General features: G+C 41.3%; 1 pseudogene; it reads left to right on the forward strand.

Annotated features, from left to right (window-relative positions):
- Window positions 1-1,068: 1,068 nt before the first annotated feature.
- On the forward strand, window positions 1,069-18,067 carry LOC136872155 (uncharacterized; annotated as a pseudogene).
- Window positions 18,068-18,545: the final 478 nt, after the last annotated feature.

Below are 18,545 nucleotides of genomic sequence, written 5' to 3' on the forward strand. Positions count from 1 at the left end.
TACCTCTCGAGCGCACTGCTTCACTGATATTCATAATAGCAATAGAATAAATTGATATTCTCTCTGGGAGCAGTCTGGGGTCAGCCATCTTGTGCCAGTTTTAAATAAATAGATCATCCAGATGCGCATTTGGGAAGTAGAAACGGAGCTCGCTCCACGTCACTCGTCGCCAGAATAAATTTCATTTGTGCCAGCCGTAGGACTCGGACGAATTTTCGCCGATGCCTTTTAACAGCATTCTGTCATTTTAACGTGAAGTTCAGAGCCGCCAAAGGAGTTTCGAAAAGAGTAGAGCTGAGATATATCATGGCTCTACTGTACGTGTTTGAGAGCAAACAAATATAGAAAAATTTCCGTAACAATTAGAAACTATTTTTGATTATTATTTAATATATAATCGGGCGTAAATTCAGTGCGGGACAGTAACCCTGAGAACACTGTAGAGTGTCATTGTAACATTAAGTGAACTAATGGCTAATATTCTGTGTTCGTACAACTGCGTTCTTCAGTGGAGAACGAGATACCAACTATGTTCCAGGAAACAGCTACCCAGTTCTGGACACCTAGTATACCAATGATGGTCGTCGCTGACATGGAGGTTTAAATTCTTCCCAGCATGGGCCTGCCCGAGGTTCGAACGGAAGGCACAAAGGAAGTATTCAGATAAGTGCATAATCCCATTATTAGTAATTATGAATGCGTAGCTTGTGAATAGTTCAATATTAGATCAGGATGCATTTTTATTATACTTAGGGGTTTGGCATATGAAGATTATTGAGTGAGTTAATGTAGTTAAATTTGGAAGTAGTCATAAGAGGATCATTGAAATTACTCCAGTGATCGTGTAATTCAATTTAGGGAACGGATCAGATGTACAGTGTCAGAATAGATATTTTAAAATGTATTTTGTGAGTGCAATAGTTTAAATATCAAGGTGATGGAATATAATGGTAGGACTGTAATTATTGCATGTATATGGAGCATAATTAATGCATGTTTCTTTGAAGTAGGATTGCACTCGACACATTTTCTTTTAAATGTCATATTGGTAAATAGGTTTGTAGCGTAATGTCCATGGCTGCAGGTTTGCGGTATGGTGTATTATGAAGGACCCTGGGATTCGAATCCACGACTTCCATTTAGATAGAGCTTTCCGTAAGGAAGCATTTTTATATTAATTTCCTCATCTCCCCTACATTTTAAATTTTTTATTATATGACTGATCATTGAGTATAAGAGTGTTGTACCTTTGTTATTCTTCGGCGTGCTCGGGTCACAAACCCCGGGGTGTATATCTTGAGACTGTTACAGTATGAACTGAATAGCGAGAATATCTCTTTTAACAATCTATTTACTTAAAGTTGTGACCCTACCTAATATTTTGGCATGGACATTTATATATCAATTTTCAAGCGTAAGTGATTTTGTCTTCAATAGCATGTGAAGTTTAGAGCATTGTGTGAGGTTATTCATAGTTGAGATTTAAAAGTAACTACTTCTGAACGAATGAAGACGAAAGGCTTCCCATCTGCTCCAGCCGTCAGTATGAAATGCATGGCTCTCTGAGAGAAGAACCGTGCTATGGTAAAGACAGGCTTTTTACCGAGATCGTATTTTACCAGACAAGGTAGATTTAAGTGAGTTATGCTTTTTTATACATATACCAGTTCGGCCGTAGTGCTAGGTAATTAATTAATGAATGGAGGCGGTAGGAACCCATTTTCGCAAATAAAGTATATAGGGATTTTCTTTCACCAACCCGCTACCATAGCAGAAGATCCATGATTCGGATCCCTGCAAAACCATCATGAATTCGCCCGGGTTTTATTTGACCTGGACAGATATGTACATACAGCCAGTGATTGATTTTGTATTTTAATTGTTTTCTTTGTGTTTCTTGCTTGCTTATACATGGGATTTGATTGTTTGTTAGAGTAAATTCGGACTTTACTCACGTGATGATGCTGGGTTCGTCGTTCTCTGTCCCAACTAGTGGACCATTCTTTTAAGTGTGTAATTTTATTTCATTTCATTGGTTCGACGCCAGGAACCAACTTAAAACTAAACAAGAAAGACACTTGAAGCTGTTTGAGTGTTCAGAAATTTATTATATCATATAATAGGGATGCACTTATCTAATCAATGTATTTCGAAATCATTTCGGCATCGAAGTTTTTGTTAATTTTATGTATTTCGGAGAGTCACGTACTCCGAGGTATGGTCTTATAGAGTTATGTAAGCATGCACATTGTTTTATTTGGAGTTTTTTTCTAATCTTTCCCAAGGACATTAAATTTTAGTTCGTTCATATTGGAAGAATTTCACTTGTGGTATAGAGCATCCTTAGTTTTCTTCCACACCCTTATGCCTCTAAGCTAGATCTACATTTCTAGATTCGGACAAACCACCCCAGGAGATCCAGTAGTCAAGGTAAAGGATGCGGAGAACTGTGTGTTCGAATCCTGTACAGGCCTTGGGCGTTGCTACATCTGTTGTCAAGGATTCTTGAACTTTGCTTTCGTGGTGGCTTCGTATCTCAGGCCAGAAATGGTTCAGTATAATATATTGCAGTAAATGGTTATGATTTAAGATCCTTCTCTCTTGTACACGTGTACGAAAGCTTCTTACAAGCTGCGCCCTCACTAGATTAAAGTCAACTTTGAGTGTTATTTACACCAGCAAGCAAGTCCTCTGGCACGCAACAAAATTAAGTACCGTAGAGCTCTGTCCTACACCAACCGTCTTGCTTCTCCGACTTTCTTTGCAAATACCTTGCTTGTACAACCTCCAAAGCCACATAACAAGAAAGAACCACACAAGCAAAACCCATGTAATTCGATCTAAAACCACCCGTGTGAGACTTTATGTCAGTTTTGATACATTTGAATGACAAATTATCCATATAAGCGTTATTTCCCAATTTTCATCGTATTCAAAAGCAAAATGCACTAGTACAGACACAAGATCCACTTCTGTAGCGTAATAGTTAGCAACAATTAACTATGTCCACGGATCCCCAGGTTCAATTCCTGGTCCTCCAAATGTTCACGATTGGTAGAGAGGTTGATATGTCACTGACAAGTACTTCACCTCTCTTGGAAGTGTATCTGAAAATGGGCCATACACCTCAAGCGACGAGGACACGAGAGTTACTGTAGTAACCACAAAACTCTACGGCTTCTTGGCTGAATGGTCACCGTACTGGTCTTCGGTTGAAACGGTCCCGGATTCGATTTTCAGCCGAGCCGTGGATTTTAACTGTTTATGGTTAATCCTTCTCTTCCGGGTACAGGGTGTTTTCATCTCAATACTTTTTCTTCAGCTATATACAACATACTGAACCCTATCAAAATATGCTTCAATTTATTTGAAATATCATTGTGGCAGAATTTTAATTAAGCACTCAGTATAGTCGCGGGGAGTGAAGGAAGGAACCCTTGGATGGCCGTGTCATAGGCTGTGAGGACCCCGTAGCGATCCGGTAGGAACGAATTCCTCTAGTTGAACTTGAGCCGCAAGCCGTGATTTAAATCATGTACACTCCAATACCGGCGTACCCAGCGCACAGACAACCTGTAGGAGGTGAGATTTAAATGAGGTGATGTACCGAACAACTGTCACAGATTAACAAACTTCTCTTTTCCAGGGATGGATTCACCTGAATTTCAATCAATTAATCCTCCACTAAGCTAAATTCCACAGATCTGAAACCGCAGATAATTGAGAGTAACAGGAGTCGATAATAATATTTACTTGTGCCAAACTGAAATTTGTGCGTATTAACGGGAGCAGCCGTTGACATCTGGCGAGCTGTTACAAAGAAAGAGGGTTTGTGTACTGGGGAGTTCCCTTGGAGGTGGCGTCCTCAAGACTATAAAATACCCGATGACAACGGAAGGGCCCTCCTTCTGCTTTGAAACACCGAGTGTGACGTGTCGTAATTCACCACCCAACAAGATATTTTCTTAGTGAAGTTTTTGTTTAGTTGGAGTACAATCGCAATGAGTTAGCTCACAAGAGCTAATGACGATCTAAAATTTGTAAGAATTATTTATGGCATACGCAAACGGTGTTATTAACGTGTACGAGTCGTTTAAAGTATAACCGCTAACAAAGACTGATTGCAACAGGGCTATTCCCTTAATTTAGTGCCGCATAGATCAGACTCACATCCGTGCGGAGGCTATAGTCAAATAGTAGCCAGTGCTAAGGTTGTAATCGTGCAATTCGAGCACGCTAAGCGGTGAAGTAGATAGTTCTAACTAACTCAACAGTTCCAGATACGACCGACATCAAGGAGACAGCAACCATGAAGTATCCAGGAGTCGACAGGAGGCCATCATCCCTGTGCTGTGTGCCGCAGTAATGGGCTAAGCACACATGTCATAGTGGTTATGTGAGTCGTCGCTGATGGAGAGGCTGCTGCCAAGTTAAGTCTTTTTGTTCTATAAGCAAGTGAAGTGATATCTGTATGCACTAGTTTAGGGCCAATTTAATCAAGTAATTTAATCTGTAAATGTAAGCCAGAATGGCATTTGTGTTGCTTATTATAGTAAAGTTAAATACGTTCAGGGCTGTCTGCATGCCATGTTCTCAAGCTATGTATTGTATATATCTTTAAATGGGAATAAGCGAGACAGTAGGTTAGATATAGGTGTATGTGTGTGTTCACTTTAGATAGAGTTGTTTGGGTGGAATATTCATAAAACCTAATAGGCTGTACGCCATCAGCGACGCAATATTAAATTAAATATTAATTGAATTAAAAGTAAATATTCATTTACATAAAGGGTTACAAGGCGAGAATTCTCTTTCTGGTGATGAGAAGTTGTATACGTAGACAAGTTTACCCTTAGGCCCAGTGATAATCTCATCCCATTTGCTGGTCTCCGCGGATGATATAGCAGTAGCTTCAGAACAGATAATGACTTGCAAAAGGCAGTAGACATATTAAGTGACTGGGCCCAGAAAAACGAAGTTACAATTGCCTATAGTTAAGAAATTCCCATATTAGCTCGAGTCCATATGTCAGAACGGGCACCACTTTCGTTTAAAAAAGTGCCATTGCTGTTTCCAGTGAAATGAGATTTATATGAGACTAAAGACAGCATATGTTAGTATATTCTATTTGCATGATGTATGTATTTCAGTTGGGAGAAGACGCAACGGGTGATCTTACAACGTCGAAAGTAGCATAGGGTCTTTGAATGTGCGAGCAAATCTTGTGGTGGAAACTATGAACTTCAAGCCTGGTCACGACTTACCTCATTTCACACAGAGGTTGCGTACATCTTCTATCCAGCATCGCATTTGTTGTGTAGAATTCCATCGGTATATCCCGCTTTTTATTCTGTAGATCGTAGAGCAGCTTGTTGTAACTTTCCGTCGTCGGTAGTACTAAAGTTATCCTTACATCCTCTATTAGGAACATCTCTCTTGCAAGCTCGTATACTAGTCTAGATCTGGTTTGTCTTCGATACACCGAGGGTTCTTTCGAGAAATCTGTATTTTATATTTTCTATCTCTTCCAATTGCCTGTAATTAAGAGAGTCCCATATTAGCTCGAGTCCATATATAAGAACGGAAAGCACTTTCGATTGAATAAGTGCCATTGCTGTTTCCGGTGAAATGAGATTTATATGTCCAATGTCGTTTATAGCTTTTATTGCGGTGGCTGTTTTTGATCTTATGTGTAGCCTAAAGCTTCTTCCTGTAACCTGTAGGGTAATGCCTAGGTATTTGAAATTGCTGACTGTTTTCAGTTCCTTGTCGTCACTTGGTCGGAAACTGGTGGTCTTCCACCGTTTCGATAAATTATCATTTCCGTCTTATCCTCATTGATTGTAACTTCGTTTTTCTGGGCCCAGTCACTTAATATGTCTACTGCCTTTTGCAAGTCATTTATCTGCTTTGAAGCTATTGCCATACCATCCGCGAAGACCATCAAATGGGATGTGATTATCACTGGGCCTAAGGGTAAACTCTTCTACGTATACAACTTCTGGTCACCAGAAATAGAATACTCACCTTGTCATCCTTCATGTTGGATGTTGTGGGGAGGGACCAGAAAACTGCCAGAAATTTTCTAAACTCTACTGCAGTCCCCAGTGTTACCCAGGTCGTTGTTTTGGAACCAAACCTGGATAGTGCTGTCATCTCTTCTGTGCTAGCAATTGTACACAGTGTAAAAATATGCGTTATTGTCAATTTTTCACATCCAAGTGTTCGGTTACCAAATATCCAGACAGTGGAGAGTGAGAGTCTTATCATAAGAATTGTGTTGATGGTTGCACTGGACCACATAACATACTTGGACCGGGTGGCTGCAATTCCTGTGAAAAAGCAATCATCAATGGAAATGTTACGGTGGAGAGCTGTTTGCAAAAGGACGATTACTCCGTTATAGGAATCTAGAGAGCAGCAGCTCCCAGTCAACGGCCACGGGGGTGGCGAGAAGTCTACAGGGTTGTGAAACATCCCTCCATCCGGAGGAAGCAGGGTGCAGTACCTCCGAACCAGCCAGCACGAGGAAAGGAAGCAGGCAAGGTAGGGATCACGGGAGAGATGCGCAGTAGCAAAGTAGACCTGCGACGTCACGCAGGACTCTCACGTTGAAGCTGCCCTGAATGAGGTAGAGGTAGTACGAATAATAATCGCTGTGCACGCAGAAGCTAGGAGCTAATAATACACCTTATTAACCTATCTGTGGTGTATAAAAGTCCGTGTTTTTATTTTACGCGATAAAACGTAAAAAGCAGTAACAGTGTACACTTTTCAGTATGGTTTGTTGCGCCATTGCAGGCTGCACAAATCATAGTAGGCACGAAAAGGAATGGAACATACACTTTCATTTCTTCCCTAAAGCCACTGACCTAAATAAACGGTGGCAGCAAGAAGTAATCAAGGCATTATTGAAAGCTATTTTTCTCAGCTTTGAGGGTTCGAAAGATTTTATGACCATCCTTTTGTGACAACTGTGACGCAAAGGGTGAAATCATGGCTTCTCAGCCCCAATTCTTCCGAGGCGATAAGAAATTCCAACAGTTTCTCAGAAGATTATGAAACATTGCGTGCAAATTAGTTATCATATGGTAGGGCCTACTGATGAAGTCGATCAAAACTTGGATATCGTGTGCCAGTCTAAGGCCCACAACCCTCCTATTCTTTACCGGAGGATGAACAAGGGTTTGTTAACGCCCTCGAAGAGCTAGTGGAACAGCTCGAGGACAGTGGCGAAACCAAGGATCGTGATGAGCTGCTTGAAGACTTTACTGGCTATATAGCTTTTAGGGTAAAGAAGAAAATCCTCTGTATAAAAAGCGATTATGAAGAGAAAACAAGTCAACCTATAACAAGGGATGGAAATTGGATTTCAAAGTCGTCTAAAGACAGTTTGATGCAGGCTGCAAAGAGACAGTACACCACGGTAGTGCAGATGGAAAAAGAGTTCAAATGTTTATTTTTTGCTTTACATCACACCGACACAGATAGGTCTTATGGCGACGATTGTTCAAATGTTACCACGAGAAAGAACTGAAAGAGGGTTCTAACATCATCAATAACCTTACGGATATCCCGAAGAGGAAATTCACCGAAATTCATGAATTCGCAAATTACTTCGTGAGCCTTAACGCCTTAAGTGTGTTTGATAATGCCCCTTTAAATATCAGCATTATTCTTTGTGTCGAACACCCCTGTTAATTTTTTGTGAAAGGCAGTTTGTTATGTTGTATATGAAAACAGTGTTAACCGTGTTAATATACACGCTCATTAATTTACATAGCCCACCTAAAGTAAACGTGGAATTTCTCAGTTCCTGGTACTTGGAGAACATTTACTGTTTCTGTTGTTGACAGTGTATATAGTTTCCTAATACTGTTTGTAACAATGGACATACTTCTTGTGGTCATCATGTTCGAGTCTGTAATATAGCCCTTTGTTATTATTATCATAGTTTTTAGGAAGATGAACATATGCAATATCAATTCCACTGCGATCAGTCTTAGCATTGTTACAACCTTTTACACTGACTGACAGAGCAAATGCAACACCAAGAAGGAGTGGTCAGAACTTTATGCCAATTGCAGGGTAGACTGACGTCACTGAGGTATGCTCATGATGTGCAATGCGCCGCTGTGCTGCGTACGTAGCGAACGATAAATGGGACACGGCGTTGGCGAATGGCCCACTTCGTACCGTGATTTCTCAGCCGACAGTCATTATAGAACGTGTTGTCGTGTGCCACAGGACACGTGTATAGCTAAGAATGCCAGGCCGCCGTCAACGGAGGCATTTCCAGCAGACAGACGACTTTACGAGGGGTATGGTGATCGGGCTGAGAAGGGGAGGTTGGTCGCTTCGTCAAATCGCAGCCGATACCCATAGGGATGTGTCCACGGTGCAGCGCCTGTGGCGAAGATGGTTGGCGCAGGGACATGTGGCACGTGCGAGGGGTCCAGGCGCAGCCCGAGTGACGTCCGCCGCCAAGCGGTGGCAGCCCCGCACGCCACGTCAACCGCCATTCTTCAGCATGTGCAAGACACCCTGGCTGTTCCAATATCGACCAGAACAATTTCCCGTCGATTGGTTGAAGGAGGCCTGCACTCCCGGCGTCCGCTCAGAAGACTACCATTGACTCCACAGCATAGACGTGCACGCCTGGCATGGTGCCGGGCTAGAGCGACTTGGATGAGGGAATGGCGGAACGTCGTGTTCTCCGATGAGTCACGCTTCTGTTCTGTCAGTGATAGTCACCGCAGACGAGTGTGGCGTCGGCGTGGAGAAAGGTCAAATCCGGCAGTAACTGTGGAGCGCCCTACCGCTAGACAACGCGGCATCATGGTTTGGGGCGCTATTGCGTATGATTCCACGTCACTTCTAGTGCGTATTCAAGGCACGTTAAATGCCCACCGCTACGTGCAGCATGTGCTGCGGCCGGTGGCACTCCCGTACCTTCACGGGCTGCCCAATGCTCTGTTTCAGCAGGATAATGCCCGCCCACACACTGCTCGCATCTCCCAACAGGCTCTACGAGGTGTACAGATGCTTCCGTGGCCAGCGTACTCTCCGGATCTCTCACCAATCGAACACGTGTGGGATCTCATTGGACGCCGTTTGCAAACTCTGCCCCAGCCTCGTATGGACGACCAACTGTGGCAAATGGTTAACAGAGAATGGAGAACCATGCCTCAGGACACCATCCGCACTCTTATTGACTCTGTACCTCGACGTGTTTCTGCGTGCATCGCCGCTCGCGGTGGTCCTACATCTTACTGAGTCGATGCCGTGCGCATTGTGTAACCTGCATATCGGTTTGAAATAAACATCAATTATTCGTCCGTGCCGTCTCTGTTTTTTCCCCAACTTTCATCCCTTTCGAACCACTCCTTCTTGGTGTTGCATTTGCTCTGTCAGTCAGTGTATATAAACCGAAGTACTTCAGAAACGCTGCTTGATTCACACCGTATTTGATCTCCTATTGTTACTCTAATGTAATAGTGAAGTGAAACGCTTTGTCTGAGGTGAGGTTAAAATGTCAATAAAGTTCTCTTATCTCTAACTTGTGGCTAAAACAGAATAGGTTACAGCTGTGTATAACCTCATACAGAAGACAAGGCGCTGAGGGTTCCGATGATGTCACAGACGGCCAAGCGTTGTGAGGAGACCTGCGCGTGGTCCCTACCTCTAGCGTTACGTCGCTTTTCCTGAAGCTATGGAAGAAGAAATGATCCATGCAGTGTTTTAAAGAGAAGAAATATTAAACTCAAGGTCCAAAGCTATAAAATGTAACTGTTTTGCAAAAAAAGTGGATTGAAGTATCTACAATAGTTGTCAAAGATAGTAGGTTTTATTGCATTCCAACAGTAAACATATACAATAATATTACTTCTATTCTGACACTTTAAACTGGGATTAACATTGTGACAGGGTGGGTAACTTTGTGACACAGTACATAGAATGTCCCAGACTGTGTCATATCGGTTTATAATTTTACCAAAGGAAAGTGGTAACATGAAGAATTATATCGCTCTGCAGGCTAGTAGTAGGCTTGTAAGTAAATATTTCTGTTTATGAACGATAATATTTATCGTAAATTTACTCCACTTTGGTTACGGTAGTAAAATGTATATGCTAAATGTAATTATTCTGGCAGGCTACAGATCAAGTTCCATTAAAGATATCGCAGAAAGTATCTCGGATATGATTAGTTCTGTTAGTTCTTAATGAGTTACTAAGCTGAGCAATCAGATTCTCATCATTTTCCGTCTAGAAAGTTTCGTGAAATAAATGAAGTGGTGAAGAGCGCAAATATTTTTCACAATATTACTTGCATTGGAAACATCAGTTTATATTGCTTTCAGTAAAACCCGCCACTTACTGCACATAATACCAAAGGCACTTCTTCTTGCCCTTGAGAGTCGATAATCATAAATACATTTCCGATTGTCTAAAATTCGTTTGGCATATTGCCTCATCAAGTACTGCCAAAGAGGGTATGCGTCATCACCAATAATGACAAAAGGAGCGATATCCTGAGTCTGTGGAGTTCTAGTGCCGATGGAAGATTAGTGTGTTACTTTCCAATAATTTGTATAACGAGGTAGCTCTAAAATTTCCTCCATCACTTTAACGTCCATCTTCACAATATCAACAGCCAACAGCTTGCAATCTGCATCAACAAGAGCTTGACAAGGTACTGATTATAATAAATAATATAAAGAGCCGGATTTAGCTGGACATTTAATTTGGATGTGTTTGCCGTCCAACGCTCCAGACAATTGGAAAAATTCCATTTTTCCCAATAATTTTCTGCTACTTTTCGCCACATTTCAGTTTTGGAGTTTGGAAGGTACGTCGCCCGCAAAACATTCCATACTATAAAAGTGTGTTTTAATTTGAAAAACTGTAGACACGCCCAATCGAAAAAGAAGCGCCAAAGCATGAAATGACTCTCCCGTGGCAAGATATCTGAAGGAAATAGCAAATAGGTTCATTTAATTATAAATAGTGGTGTAGAATCTTTGTAAACAAATAAGAATGTTAGTTAAATCTGTAAGTCACTTTCTTTCATAGATATTGTAGCCTATAATTTGGAGTCAGTAGAAACTACATATTTTCTCATTCAGGTCTATTCTTTGTTTATACTTCAGTTAAAACCGTGAAAGCCAAATGGAAATATCTTAGAGATTAGTGTGATTAGCTGCCACCCCCGGAGGCCCCCGGTTCGATTCCCGGCTCTGCCATGAAATTTGAAAAGTGGTGCGAGGGCTGTAACGGGGTCCACTCAGCCTCGGGAGGTCAACTGAGTAGAGGAGGGTTCAAACCCACCTCAGCCATCCTCGAAGTGGTTTTCCGTAGTAGTTTCTCACTTCTCCTCCAGGCAAAGGCCAAGGCCGTTTCCTTCACTCTTCCTTGTCTATCCCTTCCAATCTTCCCACCGAGCTCGATAGCTGCATTCGCTTAAGTGCGGCCAGTATGCAGTATTCGGGAGATAGTAGGTTCGAACCCCACTGTCGGCAGCCCTGAAAATGGTTTTCCGTGGTTTCCCATTTTCACACCAGGAAGATGCTTGGGTTGTACCTTAATTAAGGCTACGGCCGCTTCCTTTCCACTCCCAGCCCTTCCTTGTTCCATCGTCACCATAAGATCTATCTGTGTCGGTGCGACGTAAAGCAACTAGCAACCAATCTTCCCATCCCCACACAAGGCCCCTGTTCAGCATAACAGGTGAAGCCATCCGGGCGATGTACTGGTCCTACTTCTAAATTTCATCCCCCGACCCAAAATCTCACACTCCAGGCCAATGCTCTTGAGGCGGTAGAGGTGGGATCCCTCGCTGAGTGCGAGGGAGAAACCAACTCTGCAGGGTAAACGGATGAAGGAATAAGAAATAAAGTATATTTGAATGCAACCCATACTTTACGTCTGCAGTGGAATTTATGCCTTTCAGATGGAAGTATTTATAGTTTCATTATCATTCGTTTTCTGGAATATTTCATAACCAGCAAAAGTTTTAACAGAAAAACGTCGCATAATAATGACTTTATAGTATTCGAACATAACAAAAACGCTTATATGAATTTTCAATTGAAATTGTACGCTCTGAGCGGCTTTTTCTTTTTCCTGTAAAATGTTACTTTCGAATTTGGTATCCTTTGGAAACAAGCTTCTCCACTGAGAATAAAGAACTCGGATGGTTGGGACATCTTGTTAGAATGAACCCCACGAGAAAACCGAAACAGGTATTTGAAGGTGGACCAGAAGGGGAGAGGAGAAAGACGCCAACCCAGGTTAAAATAGAACCGTTATGCATTTACAGTAGACTGGCCCTGAAAAGAGACAAAACACCAGACCCGACATCTAATTGTGATGTATTTTTAAAACTTTTTAAAATTACTGATGTTTTCTTATTTTTCTCATTCTTTCTTTGTTTCCTTTTTCTTAAATTTTTAATTAAGGATGTCGCACATACCGAGTCACCAAACCAGTGGAGATAACTAATTATGGTTAAAATCACCGACCCAGCCAGAAATCGAACTCGGAGCCTTTTAAACCAAACACCAGCACAGTAACCATTTAGCCATGGGGCCAGACAATTTGCATGTATTATTTATTTATTTATTTATTTATTTATTTATTTATTTATTTATTTATTTATTTATTTATTTATTGATGTCTTTATTTGTGGCGAAGTTAGGGTTCTTGGCCCTCTCTTACACTTAACCACATTATGCGGCTTAATACTGAATACAAACTTAATATTCAAACTTAACACACTGTATATAATATAATAATAATATAACTTAATATAGACTAAAACTAAAAGATTACTTCCTAAGTCTAAAATTAGAAAAATAAATTCAATAACTACTCTGGGTGGAATTCATATAATATAACAGTAATTTATGTAAACTGTTGGGAACTATTTGCTCCAGACATTCACTCACACATTCACACATAACTACATGATATAGCCTACGTATTCAAGAGGAAATCTTTAGACTGTCTTTTGAAGGTAATTAATGAGGAACAGTTTCTAATTTCAGGGGGTAAAGCATTCCATATTCTAGCGCCCGACACAAGGAAAGAATTACTGAAGGCAGATGTATGATGTGGAGGTATTGCAATTGTTGACCCAGATCGCGTGTCACGGTTATGAAAGGAAGATAGAAAACGGAAATTACTGGGGAGATATTCAGGTATATTTTCAGTCAAGAGTCCATAGATAAGGGTTGATACATGGTGATTTCTCTGCTGCTCTACTTTTAACCAAGAAAGTTGTGAATATTGAATTTTCACGACCACATTCTAATCGAAAGCGACTTTCAACCTATTAGGTCGTGTTACGTACATTTAGTACGTGATGAAGAGATGTTAAGTACAGAACAAAAATGGCCAACCAGACACCAGTGGGATCCGAACCCACAACCTCCCGATTTCGCGTCGGTTGCTCTACCAATTGAGCTATGGTGGCCTAGGCCATCTTTGTTCTGTTGAAAATTCAATATTCATTGACTTGGCCCTCAACGGGCAACTTGAACGCACTCTACAGTGTGATGGTAGTAGTACCAGACCTGTAGCTTAGATCCTTTTCAACAGAACAAAGATGGCCTAGGCCACCATAGCTCAATTGGTAGAGCAACCGACGCGAAATCGGGAGGTTGTGGGTTCGGATCCCACTGGTGTCTGGTTGGCCATTTTTGTTCTGTACTTAACATCTCTTCATCACGTACTAAATGTACGTAACACGACCTAATAGGTTGAAAGTCGCTTTCGATAAGAAAGTTGTGCATAAAAAGGGGATACATGCGAGGCAAAATTCAATGAAAAAATAAATCTAATGCAGGAGTTTAAAGCTCTCTGAAATTTCCTATTTTGTTCACTGGTAGCATCCAGCAACACAACATCACAATAGTTAAAAATTGGAAGTATCAAGGTTTGAACCAGTTTTATTTTTAAGTTGAGAGGTAATACTGTCTGGTGAATCTTAAGGGGATGAAGTGATGAATGAACTTTCCTGCATACGTTAGTGACATGCTCATCCCAGTTTAAAGTTTCATTTATAGTGACTAAGTTGAACTTCACTTGACTGTGTTTCTCTTGTCGCTGCTACCCATCCCCCGTACACAGCACAGCATTTGCCTAACCTCGTGGACAAAGACAATATTTCGATTTTTCTGCATCGTTTAGCTGTGACGCTGGTAGACATAACCGGTATAGAGACGGGGTCTTATTTTTAATGTTCTGAACTCACCCTGCTCCACATAAACAGTAGAATGGGATTGCGGAACTACTGCGTACATCTATAAATAAATATAAAATAAGAGTTTTGTCTGTACATTGCACAGAAAAGATTGGTAATTCTGTATCGGTCGTGTCCACAGTAAGAAGAAAATGCACCTTTTTAATTCTCCGTCATCGCTATCTATCTGTCTGCATGTACAGTATGTACGCGCATCACAAGAAAATGGCTGAAGAGAATATAATGAAAATCGGTATGCGAAGTCGAAGAATAGGGCACTATAATCTAGGCTATACATAATTTTATCCTCGCTGAGTGAAATGGTAGTTAAGGGGAAGGCCTAAAATTCAAGTCTCAAAAATATATGTTGATAGTGGTCCTATCCATAAATACTACATAACTAAATTTACACATGATTAAACTTCCAATGATTTACGTCCTATTAATTTTCACTGTACCGAATATGATAACAGAGACATTCATGAATTTCTATTTTTGTTGCCAAGTTCATATTAATGCCGAGCCACGAGGAAATGAGTGATCGGAATTTAATGAAAATCGGTATGTAAAGTCTGATAATAAAGCACTATACTCTCGGCTATAAATAACTTCATGCACGCTGGGTGAAGCGGTATTTTAGGAGAAAAGACTAAAATTCCTTTTTTAATACCTGTGTTATTGCGTAATTTAATAAAATCTTACAGCGTGGAGAAGAATTCATCTAGAATTCTGTATACAGAGTAGAATTCCGTAGCGAAGCACGGGTAGATTAGCTAGTTTTCTTCAACCTCCTCAGTCCTTATGTAGCATATGCTCTACATGTGGTTTTCTTTACTTATAATAATACAAAACAATTTAAAGCAAAAATACTAATGGTAGGAAAGTCAACTCTGAGTCCTGATGTAGCATATATGCTACACGTCATAAAACAACTTAGTGAAACATACTACATTCTTTGGTGAATTTTTAAAATTTATTTGACAAAACTATAATCCATGGAATGCAAAAACAAGCTCGGGACTGAAGAGGATATACATATACTTCACAATATTGTTATATAATGCAGGAAACTAAATACACTGGAGTGATTTCTTCTTACTATATCTGACGGCACATCCACCCATATCAGAGGAGCACTTCACTGAGATGCTTCAGCTGGCTCTTAAGCTTGCTAATGACAAGCTACTTGAGCAGGCAAAGGTTGCTCACTCACGATGCCAAGAACCGATGGAACTGATCAGGAAAAAACAATCTCATCTTCTGCGCACTAGGCAACAACTGGGTATTGAGGCAGACACTTACGTTGCCCCTACTTCAGAGGACTTTGAACAAAATCGGCCTATGAACCCAAAGGCTCAGGATCTTTGTTGGAGTACACCTATTGGAGGAGGTATAGGACGACGGCGGTCCGTTGGTTACTTTTCGTACATCTACAAGCGTAGTCACCATGCTGCAGGTCATGCTTGCTCGTGTTTTGATCCCACCCCTCCCCCATCTGATTTGGACGAATTGGGTGAGTGTTGTTGCACGCGCACGCAGCCCAATAACCTGGGTAACATCCACGAAGTTCGTGAGAGTGCAGAAGACTCTGATGATCCAGTGAAAAGTGATGAGAATGTTTGAGGACGGTGTAGCAGAGGTTGCCTCTTGAAAGACATTTACGTCGATAGTGCACGAGGCAGTACCCGACTGAGTACTTTGATGATGAGGACGCTTTATGTGAAAGCGGTAGGCTTTGTGGCTCCAGAGACAATAACAAATGTAAATAATCAACAGACAATATGGGGGACATCGCAGAAACCATTGAAGGTTGTCCTAAAAGTAGGGATGATCTAGAGCTGGGCCTCTCAAACGCCCTAAATCTCACGCGTGCAAACCGTGGCGCAAATATTCTGTGCACCGTGCATCGGCCCGGCTCGGCTCCTTTTCGAAGCAGCGTTTTGTTTCGGGGCGACTCGGCTAAGCTCGGCTAAGCTCGACTCAAATATGCTCGAATGGTGGAGTGTTGTTAAGCAAGTGAGAAAGGGGGAGACAGGCGGAGCGAGCGAGACAGCAGTAGGGAAAGAGAGAGAGCGTGCTGTTGCTTAAAATCCAGGAATAGTGGTCTGGGATCTGGTCAACCTAGAGAAGTCGTCTTTTGCACTTTGCGCCGCACAATGCAACGGTGCATGCAACCTGAGAGCCCCTAACCTAGAGGATCAGGAAGGTTCCTCTAAACCTGTTCCAACTGTACCGGTCAACAGCCACTTACATTGGCATGCGTCAAGTCTTGACCTGCAATCATCGCTGGCTGCTGCTTCCACCAAAGAGCTCAAGACTCACAAAACATTGCTCTTAATTATGAGAGAGATGATCCAGACTGAAAGAGATTGCGTTAAATCGCTGGAGTATATTACAGAGAATTACATTACCGAACTGCTAAGAGAAGACATCCCACACTCGCTTAGAGGGCAAAGGAATGTCATCTTTGGAAATTTTGAGAAGTTCCACAGCCAGTATTTTCTTCAAAATCTGGAAAGGTGTGAGAACTGCCCTCTCATGGTTTGACAGTGTTTCCTTCGACATGAAAAGTGATTCTACTTTTATGCCTTGTACAATAAGAACAAACCAAAATCCGACTCTCTGATGTCAGGATATGGAAGCATGTTCTTTAAAACAAATCAAATGGAGTTGGGAGACAAAATGGACCTAGCAAGTTACCTTCTGAAGCCAGTCCAACGTATGGGCAATATTCTTTGCTGCTGCAACAGCTTATGAAGGCCTACCCAGACAAGGAAGCAGATGTAGCTGATATTAAGGCAGCTAAGCAGATGGTGCACTTTCAGTTACGGCATGGCAATGACCTTCTTGCCATGGATTCTCTTCGAGATTGTGTGATGTAAATATAAAGAAACAAGGAAGGCTTCCGAGGCAAAAGGAGTGTCTAGTCTGGCAAGGAAAGATAAAGAAGTGCCTTCGTCATGTGTTCCTGTTTGAAGAATTGATTTTGTTCAACAAAGCTGGATAATTTCCTGATCGAAAGAATTTGGACTTGTATATTTACAAGAATATCATCAAAATGACAGACATTGGAATGTCAACTAAGATAGGAGACAGCCCAACCTCATTTGAAATTTGATTCCGAAAGAGAAAGCTAAATGATACTTTTCACCCTTCTGTCCATGTCTGAAGAAATCAAGCAGGGTAGAACAGAAGAAATGTCTAAGCTTCTTTGGAAGCAGGTGCTGAGAAATAGAGAAATGCGCATTGCTGAAATGTCATCAATGGGGATTGGAAACAAACTCTGTTTAGATATTATACCAAGTGCTGACCAAATAAATGATCGCTCTATCATCATTGCGCAGCTGAGTAAAACTGCCCCGCGATTCCACAACTTAATCACGGTGTCGTCAGGAGATCTCCTGCGCAGTAACAATCGGCCACATTCTATTATCTCTGTGAGCGGCTCATCCTCATCTGGAGGTAGCAGCAGCACAAGCCACAAGCCATTCCTCAGCGTCCAACTATGCAGCTCTAGTCAATTTGGGATTTGACCCTGTTGACAGTCCGCACATGCACCACCGAGCTACAACCCTGCACAGTCAGTGTTCAACCGAGAGCGGTATAACTGCTGACATCTCCCTGGGATCAGAAGATGCTGATGGTTCCCACTGGCATGTAGAGAGGTCAGTAACATCTATGTCTCTCGACTCTTCCATGTCTCCCACTTCACTAGTCTGACCAACAGAAGAGGATAAGACATGCCTCATAGTTGCACAAAGTAAAGAGAGTGACGGTCTTGGTCTTAATGAACCAGACCAAAAAGAAGTATCCATCAAGTTGTGAACTTCGAACTCTGCTCCGATCTTACTTTCAACAGTGTGACACTATATACTGTTCTCTTGCCTAAGAAAATCGTGTAATTTATGTTTTACCTTGTACTGATTTTAAGCGCATCAGTTTTGTTGGCAACGTTTGCATATTTTGGCGAGCTTCAATAGCATTTATAAATATGCTGTTTATAGTTAATTATTACACCATTATTGAGCAGTATCTAATATCTTACATTAAACTTTAAAAATGACAGGCATTTTCCTTGATTGTTCAATAAAATTTCATCCCTCTTTACATTTTATTTTATTATCCATTTACAGCAATTCATCTTATATTATTTTTTTTTTGCACAAGAGATTACTTCTTACTGATTAATGCGAGTTGCCAAATAACAAAAACAACACAGAAAACATATTCCTACCAAAATATTCAAACATGTATTTTATCGAAGATTCCTTGGTGATGAATGCGTGATAGCGATAAGTGTGGA

This window comes from Anabrus simplex, chromosome 4, assembly GCF_040414725.1.
Source record: "Anabrus simplex isolate iqAnaSimp1 chromosome 4, ASM4041472v1, whole genome shotgun sequence".
Classification (NCBI taxonomy): domain Eukaryota; kingdom Metazoa; phylum Arthropoda; class Insecta; order Orthoptera; family Tettigoniidae; genus Anabrus; species Anabrus simplex.